At 46.0% G+C, this 22,295-nt stretch overlaps 1 long non-coding RNA gene and 1 pseudogene across 1 annotated transcript; one reads left to right on the top strand and one right to left on the bottom strand.

Annotated features, from left to right (window-relative positions):
• LOC137846926 (mitogen-activated protein kinase kinase kinase 1-like) overlaps positions 1–22,295 on the bottom strand; it is a 270,989-nt pseudogene that overhangs the window by 227,219 nt on the left and 21,475 nt on the right.
• Positions 9,729–14,838, top strand: LOC137846971 (uncharacterized). The gene is made up of 3 exons (XR_011090686.1): positions 9,729–10,002; positions 12,388–14,261; positions 14,737–14,838. It is a non-coding gene; the product is annotated as an uncharacterized lncRNA (long non-coding RNA).

Below are 22,295 nucleotides of genomic sequence, written 5' to 3'. Positions count from 1 at the left end.
TTGGTTGGTTGGTTATTATTCTAAATTATATTCTTGTGGTATGAATGAGATGTGCTAGAGGCCTCTCTGTGTGATTGCGCGATTGTGCTGTGTGAGTGAGACGCAGCATCGCTGTAAAACGAGTGAGGATTTCCGATCCGCGGTTCCGTATTCTCCGCGAGGAGAGTGGGCGGAGACAAACGAAGTGCGTGACAGACTGAAAAGAAGTGCTGTTTTATCCAAGGTTTGAGTAGTGGTGCCTAATATATGGGCCTGGCGGTGTATCTTGTGATCCTATTTTTGCTCTTAAATGCTTTGAGTGTGACAAGAAAAAGGCGGCGCATTATCTAAGTAACTAACAGTTGAGAAGTGTTGGTGTATTTGCTGCGGTGTGTGGTCAGTTTCCCAAGTACTGGAGAGGGGGAGGGGGCTGACTGATTATCAAAGCGGTAGAACGGAGAGTCATTTCTTTGGTGGTTTGGGCTTGAGCCCTGGGAATTTGTTAATGTTATAAATGGCTCAGGATTCAAATTAGGATTAAATAAAAAAATAGGATTTATTAAAAGAATATAAAGGAATAGAGGTAAGCAAACAGCGCTGGGTGCACCGGGAGTCTCCGCTCCACCAGGACGCACACCAGTTACATCAAGCAGCTGATTTTTATGCGCCTAGACTAATACATATTCATTACTACTTCTAAAAAAATAGATTATTATAATTAGCTTCCGGGGTCCAGTCCCTCCTACTGGAGCATGCGCATCAGTCTCCTCTGGGGGTCTCTAGGGGTCTTTCATGCTGAAGGCTCTTAGTCTTCCTCTCACCCTTTGTACTCACTCGGCACTATTCCAAGTTTATGGAACACTCTCTACACTCTCCGCAGGTCTTGTCTCCCAACCGTCCTTCAGCTTCTCTTTCCTTCCTCTTAATCTCTTGGCCCCCCCTGGCCAGATACCAAGGATCCACATAGTATCTCATAACAGTCACCAGCAGTCACCAGTTATTATCAGTTGTTCTGAGACTCCCAAACAGCTTGACGACTCACGAGCAATTAAAACATTCTTTCCCAGCTATTCACAGTCATCTATATAACATCTATAGCAGTGTTAAATCAATCTCGAAGAAGACAGAAAAAAACTGTAACTGTTAGAACTAGAAGTCAGGAATAACAAAAGCAAACAGGTTCATAAATTTAAGGAGTGTTTTCTGAAGACGTGATAAATTGACTGGAATGAGGGGGAGACTGGGGCACACTGCATCTGTGGTTCAAGAATTAAGTTGCCAGTGCAGGGCCCAGAGGCAGACAGGATTCAAACAGAATTATTCTTTATGGACACAAATTTATGGACACGAATTGGAATTGTTAAAACATTCCTCACAATCCCTTATCTTCTTTTTAATATCCCCAATTCGTGTCTCTTCTGTTATTAATAATTGGATTTCATCAGTTTGTTCTTGGAGGGTCCAATTCTTAAGCATCATAATTGACATATTCCCTTCCTTTTTTAACGAAGTTATTACCAATGTACTATTTATCGCCCGGTGTATTAATAATGTAAGACAAGGTATCATACAAGGTATAGACAATAACATCTTTACACCACATAACAATAAAAATAACACTCTTTTAACCCATGGTCCACCAGGCAGCCATGAAGATAAAAATAAATGAAAATAAATGAAAATAAATCCCATTCCATATCCTTCCAGGTTTGTGTTTGCTCGCTCACCTCCCCCCTCTCCTTCTCTGGGATGGGAGAGAGAAATGGGAAAGTGAAGCCTGTGAGTTGAGATAAAAACAAGAAGATAATAACAATAATAATAATAACAATAATGATTATAATAGTACTACTAGTAATAATGTGTACGAAACAAGTGATGCACAATGCAATTGCTCACCACCTGCTGTCCGATGCCCAACCTAACCCCGAGCAGTCCGGCCCTCCTCCCAGCCTGCCTGCTGGCAGGACAGTGAGAAGCTGAATTTGGCTTGGTCCTTGGCTTGGTGTAAGCACTGCTCTGTAACAATTAAAAACAATTAAAACATCAGCATATTATTAACATTCTTCTCATCCAAAACCAGAACATAACATTCTATCAGCTACTAGGAAGAAACACCCTTTTTATCAATCTTTAAACAGAAATTACTAAAGCTAAATTTTCCACAGACTTCTCCTTCTTATGCTAGTAAATAATCCAAAGCTAGGCAATTTTGATACAAAGCAGTTCTCATCATTTATAACTATTTCTATTACAACTAATAACCTAATTATTCTATTAAGTATATATACTGGGGTCCTATAGTCCCACAATCTGTCTTCTGCCCACGTATCTGGATCATAATAGGCAAACGCCTTCAGGGTCGATTCAGGTTTGTGTTACCATTCGGCCTGTCAGGGTGATCCAGCTCCTGGAAAACGAATCACAATTTTATATAGGTTAAAAAAAAAAAAAAAAAAAAGGTTCTTATGTTATTTTCTCAGGACAACCTGACCTTAATGTGGGAGAAGTCCAGTCGAGGCCCTCTCACTCGGCAGTCAATACCCATAGGGGTTGCCTCCCTCGGTAGACCATACACACCGCAGTGGAGGGTCCTGCCCTGGTCTTGCCTTCTCCCTTTCCTCCCTTCAGGCTTGTCCCCTTTATTTGGCATCCTTAATTCATGCAGAGCCTCGTTGCCAGAATATTAGTTCTTCCTTAGCTTGAGTTTCAGTTCCCCAGGAGCGGACTCAACCCTCCAAGTTTCAGTAGTTACTGGTCCTTTTATTCTGGATGCATGGGTCCCTTTCTGCGGTTCCCACAGCTGTTTCAGTAGTCAGTAAAACAAGGTACAGTCCCTCACATCAGTTCAGAATCAGTTCAGTGATTCTTCCCTCCCGTGGCTGCTTGTTGAAACACTTTCTTTTTTATCTTCTGACAAGTTAAATAACAGTTATCTAATTTGCTTTGCCGTATGGCCCTTTCCAGGTTCCTGTAGCAGGATTCATCTGATAGCCTTTCAGGTTGATACAGATTTGACTACAGATACCAGGGTTTTGGCATTCATCACTATCTCCACAGTTTCCCAGCTGGACAGTCACATTCATTTATGTTGCATTCCTTCAGGGGCTCAGGGGCCCAGTCCTTGCAGTCTCTCTGCTGGTTACACACTTTACTGATATCTATGCACTTCTGCACTTGAATTTGCCAGGTCCAGAGCACTGAATAACATTGTTACAGTTTGCTTCATCAGTGCCATCCAGACAGTCTTCACATTTTACTCTAGCACCGTTGGCAGCAGTGCACAGTCAGGCGAAGGCGAGCAGCAGGCAGAGCGCCCCGCACCGTCACCTGTGTCACTTATACTACTCCTATTACCCATGCTGTTAGTGTCAGTGGCACCTTCCTTTTCTTTTTGCCACTGACCATTCACCACAAATGGATGAGACACATGATTACTAGTTAGGAAAGAGAGTGTAACATCTGCTATACGGCTGCAGGCAGTGCCAGCTGCAACCTTACGTTTGTGAAAGAGCCTGCCGGTGGTCATTCGGCAGTGTAATCTGCGTCTCTGCACTCCTGCCCTGCAATAGAGCTAAGTCGTCATTAGTAATAGTTATAACACCGATCTGGGGACGAATAGTCTTTTTTGCATTGCAAGATAAACCTTTTATAAAAAGAATGCTAGAGTGAAGCAGCACAGCCCCTGCCGCTGCCTCCATGGTTATGTCAGACAGGCTGCAGGGTCCTGATGTCCGCCCCTCTGCTCTGTGCCGACTCGCCACACGCTGAGGGTCAGCTACCGGTGTCCACTGACGCCTCTGGTCTCCCGTAGCAACTCGATCTCGGATGTTCCACAATTACTTTAATTTCCCCGCGTTTTCCAGCTTCTGTCAGGTCTATTCTGTGTCTCTCAGAGCCGTCCGTGGCTCTGCAGCGTCTCTCAGGGCTCCCTCCGTCCAGCGGTAGTCCCTCCGTAGTGTCTCGGGTCTCCCAGCGCCGCTCCAGTCTCTCGGCACTGCTCCGGTCTCTCGGCCTGTTCAGGTCTCAGCAAGTCCAGGTCTCGGCCTGTGCGGGCCTCATATGTTGCAGGAAGCATGTCATGTCATGCTCCTGCCTTTTTCTTGTCACAGTCAAAACATTTAAGAGCAAAAATAGGATACACAAGATACACCGGGCCCATATATTAGGCACCACCACTCAAAACTTGGATAAAACAGCACTTCTTTTCAGTCTGTCAAGCACTTTGTTCGTCTCTGCCCACTCCCCTTGCGGAGAGTACAGAACCACGGATCGGAACTCTGCACTCGCTTTGCAGCAACGCTGCGTCTCACTCACACAGCACCATCACACACGGAGGCCTCCAGCACATCTCATTCATACCACAGGAATATAATTTAGAATGATAACCAACCAAATAAATATTGTCTCTGACTGTGTTCTTCGTGAAGTGACTTGTAACACTTTGTTTCAAACCCTTACATTTACACAAATACTTTCAACACAAAATACATACATAAAAACACATACAATTATTAACACTCCAGTTAGTATCCCTCCAGTAGCCGAAAACATACCGTTTGTCTGCAGTTTCAGGAGATCTTTGCTCCTGCGGTGAGCAGCTGAGAGTGGAGTCCCCTCCGAGCAAAAACACTCAGGGTGCACCTAGGGGCGTCCACGCTGCAGCCGATCCCGCAGCCGAGCAGAGTGTCTCCTGCCTGGCTCACCAAAATGATTCTCAGAAAGCTGACTCCACAATCAGTAAGATTGTAAAGTAGGTATGTTTACTCAGTTCCGTGCAGCACGGGGCGGGTAGTCCCCCCAAAGTCGTGCACGCCTAATGTGGCAACTTGCTTTAGTAAAGAGTTACATATACATAAACATTCCTATACACACACATAACCTGTCCCTTTATGAACAGTCCTCCTTATCTTAGACCCCTTGGTTAAAGTCTGAACCATGAGGTTGTTTTTGATCTGGTTCTCGGGGTCTGAGAGGCTCCTGTTATCTGGTGGTATAAGTGCAGCACAGGCACAAATGGAGCACATATTCATTCTTAATCAATTGCTCTCTAATTTCTAATTCCAATGTTTCAGCTTGCTCTTTTCCGGATCCACAGGTATTCTACTATTAATGTTCAAAGCCTGACAGACCCCGTCCTCCGTGGATCAAAATACAGGGGGTCTTAAGGGTTCTTTTGGTCATTCTATCATAAAATACTGGATCATTTTTAATTTACTCTTTAATTTTCTGGGGCCCCTATTGTTCCAATTTCTAATCATTATTCATAATGGACTTTTTGGTCATATATCTGGTAATTTGCTCCCTTTCTGGTCCTTGGTCTTCGATTTTATCTGACCCATCTGGGAATTTTACTAGTGGCAATTCCCACAGCCCTTGGTTGCCCAGTGAGAGTGTCTTGCAGGGGGTTTAGGACCTATCACCCACCCACGTATCCCTCTTCTCACCAGTCCAGCCCCCCCATCAGGAGATTAGAACCAGTGAGAAAACAAAAAGACCTCCACGCTGACTTTAGAAGTCTCAGTTACACTCTCACACACAAAAACTGGCAACCGTACCCTTACCCAACCGGACGGTATCTAACGAATCAGTTGTCTTCGTCCAGACTCCAATCGGACGGTATCCACCAGCGTCTCTGCTGTCTTCGTCTGGGATCGAACCAGACGGTATCCAAACGACTGTCGTCTTCATCCAGTTCGATTCCGGACACTGGAATCCAGCCAGACGGTATCCAAACGACTCTGTCGTCTTCGTCTGGATCTTCGCGCGCAGAATTACGGGCAAAAAACAGCCGGCAACAAGGGAGCTCAAAAAAAATCAAATTCTTTGCTTACCTTTATTCAGGTTCAGGATGGCATTAGTCCCGATCTGACTCAAACAGGAGCCACCAAATGGTGGGGCGCCTCTCCTAGATTAAATCAGAATTCAGGAACTATAGCCATCCCGGACGAGCCCCCAAATTGTTATAAATGGCTCAGGATTCAAATTAGGATTAAATAAAAAAATAGGATTTATTAAAAGAATATAAAGGAATAGAGGTAAGCAAACAGCACTGGGTGCACCGGGAGTCTCCGCTCCACCAGGACGCACACCAGTTCCATCAAGCAGCTGATTTTTATGCTCCTAGACTAATACATATTCATTACTACTTCTAAAAAAATAGATTATTATAATTAGCTTCCGGGGTCCAGTTCCTCCTACTGGAGCATGCGCATCAGTCTCCTCTGGGGGTCTCTAGGGGTCTTTCATGCTGAAGGCTCTTAGTCTTCCTCTCATCCTTTGTACTTACTCGGCACTATTCCAAGTTTATGGAACACTCTCTACACTCTCCGCAGGTCTTGTCTCCCAACCGTCCTTCAGCTTCTCTTTCCTTCCTCTTAATCTCTTGGCCCCCCCTGGCCAGATACCAAGGATCCACATAGTATCTCATAACAGTCACCAGCAGTCACCAGTTATTATCAGTTGTTCTGAGACTCCCAAACAGCTTGACGACTCACGAGCAATTAAAACATTCTTTCCCAGCTATTCACAGTCATCTATATAACATCTATAGCAGTGTTAAATCAATCTCGAAGAAGACAGAAAAAAACTGTAACTGTTAGAACTAGAAGTCAGGAATAACAAAAGCAAACAGGTTCATAAATTTAAGGAGTGTTTTCTGAAGACGTGATAAATTGACTGGAATGAGGGGGAGACTGGGGCACACTGCATCTGTGGTTCAAGAATTAAGTTGCCAGTGCAGGGCCCAGAGGCAGACAGGATTCAAACAGAATTATTCTTTATGGACACAAATTTATGGACACGAATTGGAATTGTTAAAACATTCCTCACAGTTAAGAAGGGGGGGAGCGAGTTTATTTAGGCATCAATACCTTTTAAACCCCCATATTGACAGATAGACAGGAGTGATTCCTTGTTTTGTATGGGCTTCCTAACAAAGTGCATGAGAAAAATTGGCATTCGGCTTGAAATTCGGTCCTGTTGAAATGTAAATTTTTGTGGAAAAGGTGGTAATGTTTGTCTAGAAGATGGAAGGCTGCGTGCTTCAGCTGTTTTCCTGAAGTTCCGTGGATTTATGATTGAAATGGGGCTCGTTAATAATCTGAAATAGTAAAGTTTGTATGTGGGAAGAAGAGCTTAATCCCAGAGAATTGGGACATTTGGAGAGAAGATTAGGAAAAGATAGTAAAAACCCGCAGTAAAAAGGTTTGAGTGTAAATTGAAACAAAGGACAGTAACTAGTAAGGAATAGTAATAAATAAATAAATAAATAAATAAAAGGGAATGGGAAATCAAGGAAATGGGTAATATCCAAAACAAAGACGTTTTAAAGAAAGCTTCCTTGGGTGCATATTGGCACATTGGAAGGATATTGTTAGAACTGGGGGCACAGAAAGCAAGAGGACTTTCACTAAGTATTGCAATCAATGGTGGCCACTATATAAGCTAAATGGCCACTTTATGGATCAATCCACTGTAACACTATCTTGCAATTAATGTTGTTTTTAGGAGAGAAAGAAAATAGGATTAAATGTCTCATACTGATATGTTGTTTCAGCATCTTAGAGGGAAAAGGAGTGGAATTAAGTTGGCCCCTGACTGAGCCTTTGGTGTTGGCATGAAAAAAGTACAGGCTGGAGAAAGATAAAGGAAGGGTTAAAAGAGTTGTTGAAGGTGTTAAAGGTGTGGCATGTAGTATTTAACAGAGCTGTTTGAAGTTGAATGAGCAGGGGAAGAGGATGTAGGAATGTTAATAGTTCTGCCTCAACAGGAGGCTGTGATCTCAAAATCACGGGTGTGAGCCCTTTGGGGCAGAGGGACCATGACAGTCCGAGAGAGGTGTCACGGAAACAGAAAAGCAGTTAACCCTTAAAACAACCTGAGTTTATGAGTGAGCTCAGATTGCCAATGGGACTGCTCAGGGAACTGTTGACGATTGCATTCCCCTGACCGACCCTACGCTGAGACTATAGTCACCCCGGAAATAATGAACAGTAAATACCAAAATCTGGTTAAATTGGGAATTGAGAATCAGTTCCAACAAGGTCCAAAAGAATCCCTTATGGAATTTTTGGAGCAACTTTGAAATGCAATGGAAAACAAAACAAAACAAACAAACGAAACTGGAGAAAATAGGGGCTAGGTTAGAACAAGGAAAATGGACACTGCCAGACAGGCGAGAGATATTGCCAAAAGCTTATGATAAGCAAATATTGGGATGTTTGCATGCACAATCACATTGGGGTACAGAGGTGTTAAGTGATCATTTACTAAAACAATTTGGTTGCATTGTCTTTTTTTGAAATAGCAAAGCAAATTACACAACATTGCATGACTAATCAGAAGATAAATAAGAAAGTGTTTCAACAAGCAGCCACGGGAGGGAGAAACAAAACAAAACAGCTTATAGGCCTTTTGAGAAAGTACAAGTTGATTTCACTGAATTGCCCAAAGTAGAGAGGATAAAATATCTATTGGTAATAGTAGATCATTTAACACAATGGGTAGAAGCTTATCCCATAGCATGAGCTACAGCACAAATCAGGTGTTCTAATCTGATACCTAGATATGGGATAATCCAGTACATTGATTCTGATCAGGGCACACACCTTACTTCTAAAATAATAAAATTATTATGTCAATCATTAGGTATTCAGTGGGAATACCATACTCCGTGGCACCCACAAAGCTCAGGGAAAGTAGAAAGACTGAATCAAACAATAAAACAACAATTGGCTAAATTAATGATCGAGACATGAATGCCCTGAACAAAATGCTTACCATTAGCACTATTAAACATAAGAACTAAACCATACAGTAAGACTGGATTATCACCATATGAAATGTTATATGATATGCCTTATTCTCAAGGGATGACTCTAGGGAACAATGTAGTTGAGGATCGTAGCACCCAGAAATATATAATTACTATTGGAAGGAGATTACAAGAGCTAAGAGAAATTGGAATGTGTTGCCGACGGAAGGAAGACCCAGACGCTCAATATGAGTGAACAGTGAACGTCAACTTTAATGGATAGCTCAGTCGTCTTTTATCTAGTTTGAACATAATCAACTCATACATATTGCAGAAACTAAGCTCAGGATTGGTTAACACTTCCCGGGCTTTTCAGTCTGGTCCTCCTTCTTTTGGCTACCTGTCCCACCTTAGGGACCCATTGTCTCCCAACTGCTCAACATTCACATGTCCTGCCTCACTTAACGATTCCTCCACAGGAATGATGGCTCAAACACCACCTTTAGGATTTGCTATTCATAAGATACAACCAGGAGACAAGGTCTTAATAAATAAACCTGGAGGGAAGAATCACTGAACCCCTGATGGGAGGGACTGTACCTTGTTTTACTTACTACTGAAACAGCTGTGGGAACCGCAGAAAGGGGTTGGACCCACGCATCCAGTGTAAAGGGACCAGTAACTACTGAAACTTGGAGGGTTGAGTCCGCTCCTGGGGAACTGAAACTCAAGCTAAGGAAGAACTAATATTCTGGCAACGAGGCTCTGCATGAATTAAGGATGCCAAATAAAGGGGACAAGCCTGAAGGGAGGAAAGGGAGAAGGCAAGACCGGGGCAGGACCCTCCACTGCGGTGTGTAGGGTCTACCGAGGGAGGCAACCCCTATGGGTATTGACTGCCGAGTGAAAGGGCCTCGACCGGACTTCTCCCACACTAAGGTCAGGTTGTCCTGAGAAAATAACATAAGAACCTCTTTTTTTAAACCTATATAAAATTGTGATTTGTTTTCCAGGAGCTGGATCACCCTGAAATGCTGAACGGTAACACAAGCCTGAATCGACCCTGAAAGCGGACCAACCCCTTGATTGAAGGCGTTTGCCTATTCTGATCCAGCTATGTGGGCAGAAGAGGGATCCTGGGGCTATACGACCCCAATATATATGCTTAATAGAATAATTAGGTTACAAGCTGTAGTAGAAATAGTAGTAAATAAAACCAGAGATGCACTTGGATTAATTGCAAAGCAAAATACCAAGATGAGAACTGCTTTGTATCAAGATCGCTTAGCTTTGGATTATTTACTAGCACAAGAAGGAGAAGTCTGGATAATTTAACTTTAGTAATTGCTGTTTAAAGATTGATGATGATGGTGTTTCTTCCTAGTAGCTGGTAGAACTCTTGGCCCCAACCCCTAATGGCCCCTAACCCTAACCTGTTGAAGGAAGAACGGCTGAAAACACAACAGATACCAGTATGGTCAGATCATGCTCTCTCTTTATTACCCAAATAGCCTGACTTTTATAGCAAACTTAACAGGGGCAGATAGTGTCTCACACAAGATTAATGATCAAAAGCAGTCAGACAAACAACTGCAAGAAAACAACCCCACCTTGTGATTACCAGTCACGTAATTACCAGACCCCGTCCTTGAAGTCAGCTACTGGCAACAATATTTTTTAATTCCTCAGTTGGGTGATGTGGGAACCCTTGGCACCAACCCCTAACGGCCACAAACCCTAAACGTAACCCTAACCCTACTCCTAATGCCAACCCCTGGCCCCAAAGTGAAACATCTCCAACCTCTAACCCTAATGTTACTCCTCATGCCAACGCTAGGACCCAACCAATCAGGGCCCCAACCCCTAACAGCCCCAACCCAAAACCCTACTGCTAAAGCCAACCCTTGGCCCAAAACCCTAACAGCCACAACCATTAACCCTTACCCTAACCCTACTCCTAACGCCAACCCTTGGCCCCAGTTCCTTACAGGCCCTAATACTAACGATATCCCTAGTGCTAACGTCAAACCTTGGCCCCAGCCACCAATGGCCCCAACTCCTAACCCTAACACTAATCCTAACGCCAACCCTTGGCCCCAACCTCTAACAGCCCCAACCCCTAACACTAAACCTAACCCTACTCCTAACAACAACCCTTGGCCCCAAACCCTAACGGCCCCCAACCCCTAACCCTCACCCTACTCCTAACACCAATCCCTAATGGCCCCAAACCCTAATGGCCCCTAACCTAACTGCCCCAACTCGTAACCCTAACCCTACTCCTAACACCAGCACTTGGCCCCAACCCCTAACGGCCCAAACTCCTAACGGCCCCAAACCCTAACCCTAAATAACCCTAACCTTACCCCTACTCGTAAAGCCAACCCTTGGCCCCAAACCCTAACGGCCCCAACGATTAACCCTAACCCTACTCCTAACGCCAACCCTTGGCCCGAACACCTAACTGCCGTACCCCTACCCCGAACCTAACCTTAACCCTACTCCTAACGCCAGCACTTGGCCTCAACACATAAATGTAACTTAACCCTACTCCTAACGACAACCTTTGACCCAACCCCTTATGGCCCCAACCCAAAAACCTAACCCTATTCCTAACGCCAACCCTAGGCCCCAACCCCTAACGGCCCCAACCCCTAACCCTAACCCTACTCCTACTGCCAACCGTTGGCCCCAGCCCCTTAGGGCCCAAACTCCTAATCCTAAACCTAAACCCAAACTCTACTCCTAACGCCAGCACTTGGCCCCAACACATAAACGTAACCTAACCCATTTCCCAACGTCAGCCCTTGGCCCCAACCCCTAACCCTAAACCTAACCCTACTCCTAACGCCAACCCTTGGCCCCAACCCCTAACGGACCCAACCCCTAACCCCAAACCTACTCCTAACGCCAACCCTTGGCCCAAACCCCTACCTGCCCCAAACCCTAACCCTAACCCTACTCCTACCACCAACCATTCGCCCCAACCCCTTAGGGCCCAAACCCCTAATCCTAACCCTAGCACTAACCCTACTCCTAACACCAGCACTTGGCCCCAACACATAAACGTAACCCAACCCTACTCCTAACAACAACCTTTGACCCAACACCTAATGGCCCCAACCCCTAAACCTAACCCTTCTCCTAACACCAACCCTAGGCCCCAAACCCCAACGGCCCCAACTCCTAAACCTAACCTTATTTTTAATGCAAACTCTTGGCCTGAACCCCTAACTGCCCCAACCCCTAACACTAACCCAAACTCTAACCCTACTCCTACTGCCAACCCTTTGCCCCAACTCCTAACGGCCCCAACCCCTAACCCTAACCCTACTTCTAACGGCAATACGTGGCCCCAACTTGTAACTGTAACCCTACTCCAAACTCCAGCCCTTGGCCTGAACCCCTAACGGCCCCAACCCCTAACCCTTACCCTACTCCTAATGCCAATCCTTGGCCAAAACCCTAACGGCCGCAACCCGTAACCCTAATGCTATACCTATTGCCAGCCCATCGCCAAAACCATTAACAAACCCAACCCCTAACCGTAACCCTATCCCTACGGATAAAGCCAGCCCTTTGCCCAAATCCCTAAAGGCCCCAAACCCTAACCCTAACACTACTCCTAACACCAGCCCTTGACCCCAACCCCTAAGGGGCTAAGATCACTTAGCTTTGGATTACTTACTAGCACAAGAAGGAGGAGGGCCGGACTGCTCAGGGTTAGGCTGGGCATCGGTCAAGCAGGTGGTGAGCAATTGCATTATGTATCACTTGTTTCGTACACATTATTAGTAGCAGTACTATTATCATCATTATTGACTTTATTGCTATTATTATTTACCTGTCTTTATCTCAACTCACTTTTACATTTCTCTCCCCATCCCAGAGAGGGAGGGGGGAGGGTGAGCAAATGGCTGTGTGGTGCTTAGCTGCCAGCTGGGTTAAACTACAACAAAAGGAAAAGCTGTAAATGAACTCGTAAAAGAAAGGAAGAAAATTGCACATGCCCCAGTTCAAACTTGGAATGGAATTGATCTAGGAGAATTATCGGGGGGGGGGGACTTTATGGGTGTTGATTGGCTTACTAAAATTGGGATGGTTGTACTAGGGATATGTGGAGGATTCTTAACAATTCCATGTTTAATACCTCGTTTTACCAGACTAATACACTCAGTTATACAAGGAATGCAAATATCTGCGGTACCTGTTGTGGGAATAGAAATGCTGTTTTTGCAGAGTTACATTGTTTAGAGGGAAGGAATGTGGTACTGAGATATGCTTACAGTGATAAGAAAGCTTTGCAGGCGACCTTGTAAAATGCAGACAACCAGACTCCTTAGGACAATTAGGTGGAAATCACGGTGTCAAGTCATGTCAGGTAAGTAAAGAAATATTACCACTTCAAGCAGTAAAAACGTCAAAAGAAATTTGAAATTTAACAGGCCAGCAACTGAAGGCCATGCATTGTTTGTGAAGCATGGGTTAGATTGTGAACCTGGATTATTAACTCAGTGGGGAAACAGGGGAGGGTCCAGTCATTAAAAAGTATATAAACTGTGTTTTGGAACTGGTAAGTGCGCTCTCCTGCTTGTGGGGCACCCGCCATTGCAATCACGAACAAATTACTACTTTACTGAGATCCTCGCCTGAGCCTGTTATTGGCTACGGAGTGTTTCTCACAGTGTTGACTCAGAACCAGGGAAAGAGAAAACCCATTCCCTGATGATAACAAAAACAAAAGAATATCCAAAATTGATACCAATTCGGCAAGTATTGACTTGATTGGAAAGGAAAACACGAATCAATACCATGAAAAAGGAGATGGGGGATTGTGAAATATGTTCATCTGATTCGTGTCAATATGGAACAATGCTAGGGCCTCATGATGAAATGTGACCTTCTGTCTTACATACCCTTGTATAACCACAAGTCCAAGAGAAACAGAGTGGTTATCTTGCAAAAGAATGGTCTAGCAGTTCGTGTTGATAGAGCGTTTGAAGGGTAAACCTTGAGACTCGGGTACTGAATTAAGTGATTGGGTTAGTAAAGAATAGATTGGAGGCAGCACACCTAATGTTAATAAGAAAACAATATGAACACTTAGAAGGAGACCAGGTTATTAGTAAAGAAACTCCCATCCTCCCACTCGCACGAGAAGCTGTTGCCCGGTTTGATGAACAAAATGGTAAAAACAAAAAGGGGGGATTGTAATAAATATTGTATAATAAGTTTGTTAATCAAACTGATGGGGAAGCTTGTGGGGGCTGTGACAACCCTGTATAGCTGGAAAGTCTCCAGCTGCCCATCCTGATAAGAACATGTATAGTGCTTGCTCAGCAAGATCGCAAGCCACAATGCAGAGGAAGACTACGGCCTTCATCCTCACGACCACCAGGAGGTCCAAGACGACCCCCTAGCAACAGTACGTGCAACCGCAGGACATACCAGGATATGCCACGTACACCCAGAACAACCAAGCTATAAAAAGGGGGACTCTGGCGGGGGTGAGGTGTGTGTCTTGGTGGATGTGGGAATATAAGTGTTTTTGCAGAGTTACATTGTTTAGAAGGAAGGAACGTGGTATTGAGATATGCTTGCAGTGATAAGAAAGCTCAACAAACAACCTTGTAAAATGCAGACAACCGGACTCCTTAGAGCAATTAGGAGCAAATCACAGTGTTAAGTCAAGTCAGATAAGCGAAGAAATATTACCACTTTAATTAGTAAAAGCGTCAAAAGAAATTTGAAATTTAACAGGCCAACAACTGAAGGCCATGCGTTGTCTGTGAAGCATCAGATAGATTGTGAACCTGGATTACTCACTCAGTGGGGAAACAGGGGAGGGTCCAGTCATTAAAAAGTATATAAACTGTGTTTTGGAACTAGTAGATGCACTCTCCTGCTTGTGGGGTGCCCACCATTGCAATCGCGAACAAATTACTACTTTACTGAGATCCTCGCCTGAGCCTGTTATTGGCTACAGAGTGTTTCTCACAGTGGAGCAGAGACTCCCGGCACACCCAGCGCTGTTTGCTTACCTCTATTCCTTTAATAAATTGTAAACTTTGATTGTAACCCTATTTGGGACTCAGTTATTTATAACACAACCACCCCTCAGGTGCAACTCCCAAAGTTGTACAAGCAGCTCCCAACCCCCCCCCCCCCCCGCAAACCCAGGCCCCAAGCTCCCACCCCAGTCACAAGTCCCTACATTGTACAAGCAGCTCCCAACCCCCTCCAGATGCAGGCCCTGACTCCCCACAGACACAGGCCTCAAAGGTGTACAAACAACCCCAACCCCCCCCTCCCAAGACCCAGGCCCCTACCATGTACAAGTGACTCCCAACGCCCCACACACACTGGCCCCAAAGGTGTAGAAGCAGCTCCACTCCCTCCACTCCCTCCCCGCCCCCCCCCCCCCCCCCCCACACACACACAGGCTCTAAATATACACAAAGAGCTCCTACCTCCTACCCCTCCCCCAGATGCAGGCCCCAATCCCCCCCAGAAGCAGGCCCCTACAGTGTAGAACCAGCACCCAACCCCTCCCCAGATACAAGCCCCAAAGGTGTAGAAGCAGCTCCAAACCTCCCCCCCAACGGAGGCCCCTGCAGTGTACAAGCAGCTCCCAACCCCCACCCCGCAGAGGCAGGCCCCACCCCCCACAGATGCAAGCCCCAAAAGGTGTACAAGCAGCTCCCAACCCCCTCAATGCAGGCCCCAATGGTCTACGAGCAGCTCCACACCCCCCCCCAGACACAGCCCCAACCCCCACCACCCCCACCCCCAGATGCAGACCCCAAAAGCCTAAACACAGGCCCTGAACTCTACAGGAAGGCTCCAAAACCCATGACAAAGGCCCCAATGGCTCCAGACAGGTCCCTAATCCCAGACACAGGCCTCAAACCCTCAACATACGCCAAAAGAAGTATTAGTGCTGGTGCCAAGTGTTACAGACAGGCTCAAAAGCCCAGGCACAGGCCCCAGATGTTCAAGGCTGAGATGTAACTTGGCTTTCTGAATTACTGGAAAGCAGCTTTCATTCTCAGATAGGTGTGCACAGGCTAGATAGGATGGGGTTTTAGGTACCTCTTCACCTGCGGAAACACACTGCCATCAGGCACCACCATACCAGACAAGCTTTTTCTGCTAAAACACCCTTCTTAGATGCCCTGTGGCATTCAAGTGACATGTGATTCAAAGATCGAAGCCGAAATTTCTAAGTGACAAAGTATCCTTTATTGTCAGCGCTGGATGCACGGGGGATCCTTCCGCCTAACATACATGTTCAAAGTAACAAATTATCTCATATTTATACAGTAAAACAATGATTATTCAATTAACGCCTATACATATTCATTACTTAAACCCACCTACTCTCGCTTTGTATGCTAATTAGCTTATCAGTCCTTGCGCTTGCACAAAGCCTCCCAAGAATTGTGGACAGGGGTCTTCGTGAGGAAGGCTGTAGGTCTTCCTCATGGAGTACTTTTCACCTTTTGCTAAAGAATGCCAAGTTGACTGAATCAGTTGTTTTCCAAGCTGCAGGAATGCCGAGTTGGCTCAAGTTAGCTCAAGTTTCAGCATAACTGAAGGTTGATAGATAATGGGATGTTTCAATTAACAAGATGCTTCAACATAACAGAAGGTCGACAGATAACAAGATGTCATATATTTTGTTCTCATTATATTTTAACTACAAGATTTATTCTATCCTAAAGTGAGTTCATACAATATCACATGCTTTGCTCCAATTCTAAAGACTAATGTCACAGCCCACCTTGCCTGTGGCACCTGATAAACAGAAGAGAAAGCAACTGCAGCACTTGGAAACCATCCCTGCACGTGCCACTCCTTATCGCTCTCTGGCCTTATCTCAAATCCTCAGCCACTTCTATGGAGAGTGTAATAAATGACTGAGTCCCAAATAGGATTGCAGTTAAAGTTTACAACTTATTAAATGAATAGAGGTAAGCAAACAGCACTAGGTGCTCCAGGAGTCTCCGCTCCACCAAGATGCACACCAGTTATATCAGGCAGTTGGTTTTTATGCTCCTAGGCTAATACATATTCATTACTACTTAGAAAAGGCAGAGTTATTATAATTAGTTCCCGGAGTCCAAACCCTCCCACTGGCGCATGCGTATCAGTCTCCAGTGGTCCCTCATACTGAAGACTTGTAGTCTTCCTCCCAGGCTTTGTCCTTCAGTTTTCCTTCAGCTCTCTTCTCTCCTTACTTGGTAGTCTCTGAGCCAGATGTCAGAGACTTGTACAACATCTTGTGCAATAGTCTGCAGTTATCTCAAGAACTCCCCCTTATTCTCTTATCTCCCAGACCCAGACTTGGGCCTCAATGTTAACCCTTCAAATCCCCTATTGACATGAATTGCTGAACCATTCCTTTGCAAGACATGAGAACGACATACATTAACCACTCTGTTTTTCTTAGACTTGTGGTTATACAAGGGTATGTAAGACAGGTCACATTTCATCATATCATGTGGCCCTAGCATTGTTCCATACTGACACGAATCAGATGAACACATTTCACAAGAGCCTGCCACGGCACCCACAATGCAAGACGGACACCTTTCATAGTCACCTCGTGCTACAGCCCATTCCAATGCCTAACAACCCTCTCAATAAAGAAGTTCTTCCTAATCTCTAATCTAAAACTCCCCTGGCGCATCTTCAGCCCATTCCCCCGCGTCCTGTCCACAGGCATGTGGGAGAATAGACCAATCCCCACCTCGCTATAGCCTCCTTTAAGGTACCTATAGAGAGCGATAAGGTCGCCCCTGAGCCTCCTTTTCTCCAGGCTGAACAACCCCAGCTCCCTCAGCCGCTCCTCGTAAGACTTGTTCTCCAGACCCCTCACCAGCTTGGTCGCCCTTCTCTGGACTCCCTCAAGTACCTCCACATCCTTCTTGTAGCGAGGGGTCCAAAACTGAACACAGTACTAAAGGTGCAGCCTCACCAGAGCTGAGTACAGGGGGACAATCACTTCCCTAGACCTGCTGGCCACACTGCTTCTTATACAAGCCAGGATGCTGTTGGCCTTCTTGGCCACCTGAGCACACTGCTGGCTCATATTCAGCCGACTATCAACCAATACTCCCAGGTCCTTCTCTGCCAGGCAGCTTTCTAACCACTCTTCTCCCAGCCTGTAGCACTGCTTGGGGTTGTTGTGCCCAAAGTGCAGGACCCAGCACTTGGCCTTGTTGAACCTCATACAGTTGACCTCAGCCCATCGGTCCAGCCTATCCAGATCCTCCTGCAGAGCCTTCCTACCCTCGAGCAGATCAACACACGCACCTAACTTGGTGTCATCTGTGACCTTACTGAGGGTGCACTTGATCCCCTCATCCAGATCATCGATAAAGATATTAAAGAGGACTGGCCCCAGCACCGAGCCCTGGGGAACGCCACTAGTAACCGGCCTCCAGCTGGATTTGACTCCATTCACCACAACTCTTTGGGCCCAGCTATCCAGCCAGTTTCTAACCCAACGAAGTGTACGCCAGTCCAAGCCATGAGCAGCCAGTTTCTTGAGGAGAATGTTGTGGGGAATGGTGTCAAAAGCCTTGCTGAAGTCAAGGTAGACCACATCCACAGCCTTTCCCTCATCCACCCAGTGTCACTTTGTCATAGAAGGAGATCAGGTTCATCAAGCAGGACCTGCCTTTCATAAACCCATGTTGACTGGGCCTGATTGCCTGCTTGCCCTGCAAGTGCTGTGTGATGACTCTCAACATAATCTGCTCCATGAGCTTCCCTGGCACTGAGGTCAAACTGACAGGCCTATAGTTCCCTGGGTCTGCCCTCCGGCCCTTCTTGTAAATGGGCATCACGTTTGCTAGCTGCCATTCAACTGGGACCTCCCCCGATAGCCAGGACTGTTGATAAATGATGGAAAGTGGCTTGGCCAGCTCCTCCGCCAGTTCTCTCAGTACCCTCGGGTGGATCCCATCCAGCCCCATTGACTTGCGTACATCGAAGTGCCATAGGACATGAAACTGTTGGAGAGTGTCCAGAGGAGGGCTACAAAGATGGTGAAAGGCCTGGAGGGGAAGACGTACGAGGAACGGCTGAGGGCACTGGGCCTGTTCAGCCTGGAGAAGAGGAGGCTGAGGGGAGACCTCATCGCAGTCTACAACTTCCTCGTAAGGGGGTGTCGAGAGGCAGGAGACCTTTTCTCCATTAACACCAGTGACAGGACCTGCGGGAACGGGGTTAAGCTGAGGCAGCGGAAATTTAGGCTTGACATCAGGAGGGGGTTCTTCACAGAGAGGGTGGTTGCACGCTGGAACAGGCTCCCCAGGGAAGTGGTCACTGCACCGAGCCTGTCTGAATTTAAGAAGAGATTGGACTGTGCACTTAGTCACATGGTCTGAACTTTTGGGTAGACCTGTGCGGTGTCAAGAGTTGGACTTGATGATCCTTAAGGGTCCCTTCCAACTCAGGATATTCTATGATTCTATTCTATGATTCTATAGCAGGTCACCAACCATTTCCTCGTGGATTATGAGGGCCACATTCTGCTCCCCATCCCCTTCCACCAGCTCAGGGTACTGGATATCCAGAAAACAACTGCTCTTGCTGCTAAAGACTGAGGCAAAGAAGGCATTAAGCACCTCTGCCTTTTCTTCATCTTTTGTAACTAAAGAATGGAGGTTCTCCTTAGTCCTCCATTTTGTGTTGATCTATTTGTCAAAACATTTTTTGTTGTCTTTAATGGCAGTAGCCAGACTGAGCTCCAGATGAGCTTTGGCCTTTCTAATTTTGTCCCTACACAGCCTCGCAATATCCTTATAGTCCTCCTGAGTGGCCCGCCCTCTTTTCCAAAGATTATAAACCCTCTTCTTTCTCCTAAGCTCAAGCCACAAGTCCCTGTTCAGTCAGGCCGGTCATCTTCCATGCCAGCTCATCTTTGGGCACTTGGGGACAGACTGCTCCTGCACCATTAAGACTTACTTCTTGAAGACCGCTCTCTTCAAGAAGGAAAGCACTCAGCCCAAGACAGCTTCCAACCACCACATCTCCCACCAGTCCTTCTCTGTTTGTGAAGAGAAGGTCTAGTGGGGCACCTCCCTTGGTAGACTCACTAACCAGCTGTGTCAGGAAGCTACCTTCCACGCTCTCCAGAAACCTCCTAGACTGCTTTCTCTGGATTGTGTTGTGCTTCCAGGATATGTCTGGGAAGTTGAAGTCCCCCATGAGAAAAAGCGTTGACGATTTCGTCCACAGAAGGGCGACGAAGCTGGTGAGGGGCCTGGAGAACAAGTCCTACGAGGAGCAGCTGAGGGAGCTGGGCTTGTTCAGCCTGGAGAAAAGGAGGCTCAGGGGCGACCTTATTGCTCTCTATAGGTACCTCAAAGGAGGGAGGCTGTAGAGAGGTGGGGGTTGGTCTGTTCTCCCACGTGCCTGGTGACAGGACGAGGGGGAACGGGCTTAAGTTGCGCCAGGGGAGTTTTAGGCTGGATCTTGGAAGAACTTCTTTACCGAAAGGGTTGTTAGACATTGGAACAGGCTGCCCAGGGAAGTGGTGGAGTCACCATCCCTGGAAGTCTTTAAAAGACATTTAGATGTAGAGCTTAGGTATATGGTTTAGTGGGGACTGTTTGCGTTAGGTCAGAGGTTGGACTCGATGATCTTGAGGTCTCTTCCAACCTAGAAATTCTGGGATTCACAACTTCTGTCAGCTGCCTGTAGAACTCCTCATCAGTCTCCTCATCCTGGTTCGGTGGTCTATAACAGACGCCCACCAGGATGCTTCCCTTCTTGGCCTTCCCGCTGATCCTAACCCATAGGGACTCAACCTTATCATTCCCAGCCTCAAGTTCCACGACATCAAAACACTCTCTGATGTAGAGAGCCATGCCACCACCCCTTCTGTGCTGCCTGTCCCTTCTGAAGAGTCTATAGCCAGACATTGCAGCACTCCAGTCATGAGAGTGGTCCCACGATGTTTCTGTGATGGCAACCAAGTCACAGCCTGCCTGCTGCACGATGGCTTCCAGCTCCTCTTGTTTGTTACCCATGCTGCGTGCATTACAGAATCACAGAATCACAGAATTTTCTAGGTTGGAAGAGACCTCAAGATCATCGAGTCCAAGATGCACTTCAGTTGGGCCATTTCCTTTTCTCCTGGCCTTCCCATTGTTTCCCCTGGCACAGCTCTAACGAGCCTTGTTTCAGCCCCATCCCCTTTCTTACCTAGCTTAAAGCCCTCTCAATGAACCAGCTTTCCACTTGAGACGGCTTTATCCCATAAGCAATCTCCTACTTCCCGCCACTCTTCTAGGCTCACAGCTCTACTCATCCCCCATCTTCACTGACTACTCCCTTCTCCCATATAAGTTCTGAGGTCTGGCTTGATCACCAATGTCCTGCATCTCGAGTCCCTGTTCGGGCACCATTTGTTGCAGGAAGAACAGCTGAAGTCATGACATACACCAATATGGTTAAATCAAGCTCTCTGTATTACCCAAATAGCCTGACTCGTATAGCAATTTAGCAGGGGCAGATAGCATCTCACACAAGATGATTGGTCAAAAGCACTCAAACAACTGCAAGAAAACAACCCCCTTGTGATTAGCAGTCATGTAGATCTTGTCCTTGAAGAAGTACCAGCTGCTTGCAACAATATTTTTAATTCCTCAGTCAGGTGATAGAAGAACATCGTTACAACAACTCCTCATAGTCATCCTGGTAGCTTGGTTTGCTCAGCTACAGCAAGTGATGGCCTTCTTGCTGTTTCAAAAATCCCTCAATACACTCACCTCTACATCTGAGAAGTAGATCAAACCAGTCACTGAGTTGCCAAACAAGAACTTGACAGTTCCAGGAAGCGCTGCTTCCTTTGATCAGTTCCTCCTACTGTTTACCTACTGCTGGAAAAAAAAAAGAAAGACTCCGTACCAGCTGCCCTTGAGTACTTGCCCAGAGCTTGAGTATTTGCCCAGAGACAGACCAGATGTCTTTCCCAAAAGAGTCAAAACAATGTATTATTGCACTAATGGACCACCACATTAGCTGCCATCACTAATTGTCAGGCAGGACAGCTCCAGGCCAAACGCACACGTAAAAGGGCATGCTACAAACATGAACAAAACACGGGAAAAGAATTACTTAACCTATAAGAATTAGTCACCTAAAGAAGAGCTGCATGTAATAAAGGCACCTACTACTATATAGATTAATTTACTTTAAATGAACCTACTAGATATTACCTTAAAAAGATGTACTTATCTCTTTCAACTTGGAAACACATCAACCCATAAACTCTGACCCACCAAAACAAAACAAAACAAACAAACAAAAAAACTGCAACTGACTGAAAGAAAAACAAAGCACTTACCCCCAAAGAGCAGCCCAGGCACAATAAGCTCTCTGATAGGACACCTGCAGCTCATATACCATTAGGCACCACCTGGCACCATGCCCCAATCACCTGGGAAAGAAGAGGAGCAAAGCACAGGAAGGGATAAAGAACAGCAGCTATGTTTTTTATTTGGCTTAGTTTGACAGTGTGGAGTGTTACTAGAAACAACCATTCCTG

The sequence above is a fragment of the Anas acuta genome, chromosome W (assembly GCF_963932015.1).
Source record: "Anas acuta chromosome W, bAnaAcu1.1, whole genome shotgun sequence".
NCBI classification, from domain to species: Eukaryota; Metazoa; Chordata; class Aves; order Anseriformes; family Anatidae; genus Anas; species Anas acuta.
The sequence above is the reverse complement of the archived record's forward strand: the minus strand, read 5'-3'. Positions and strand labels throughout refer to the sequence as shown.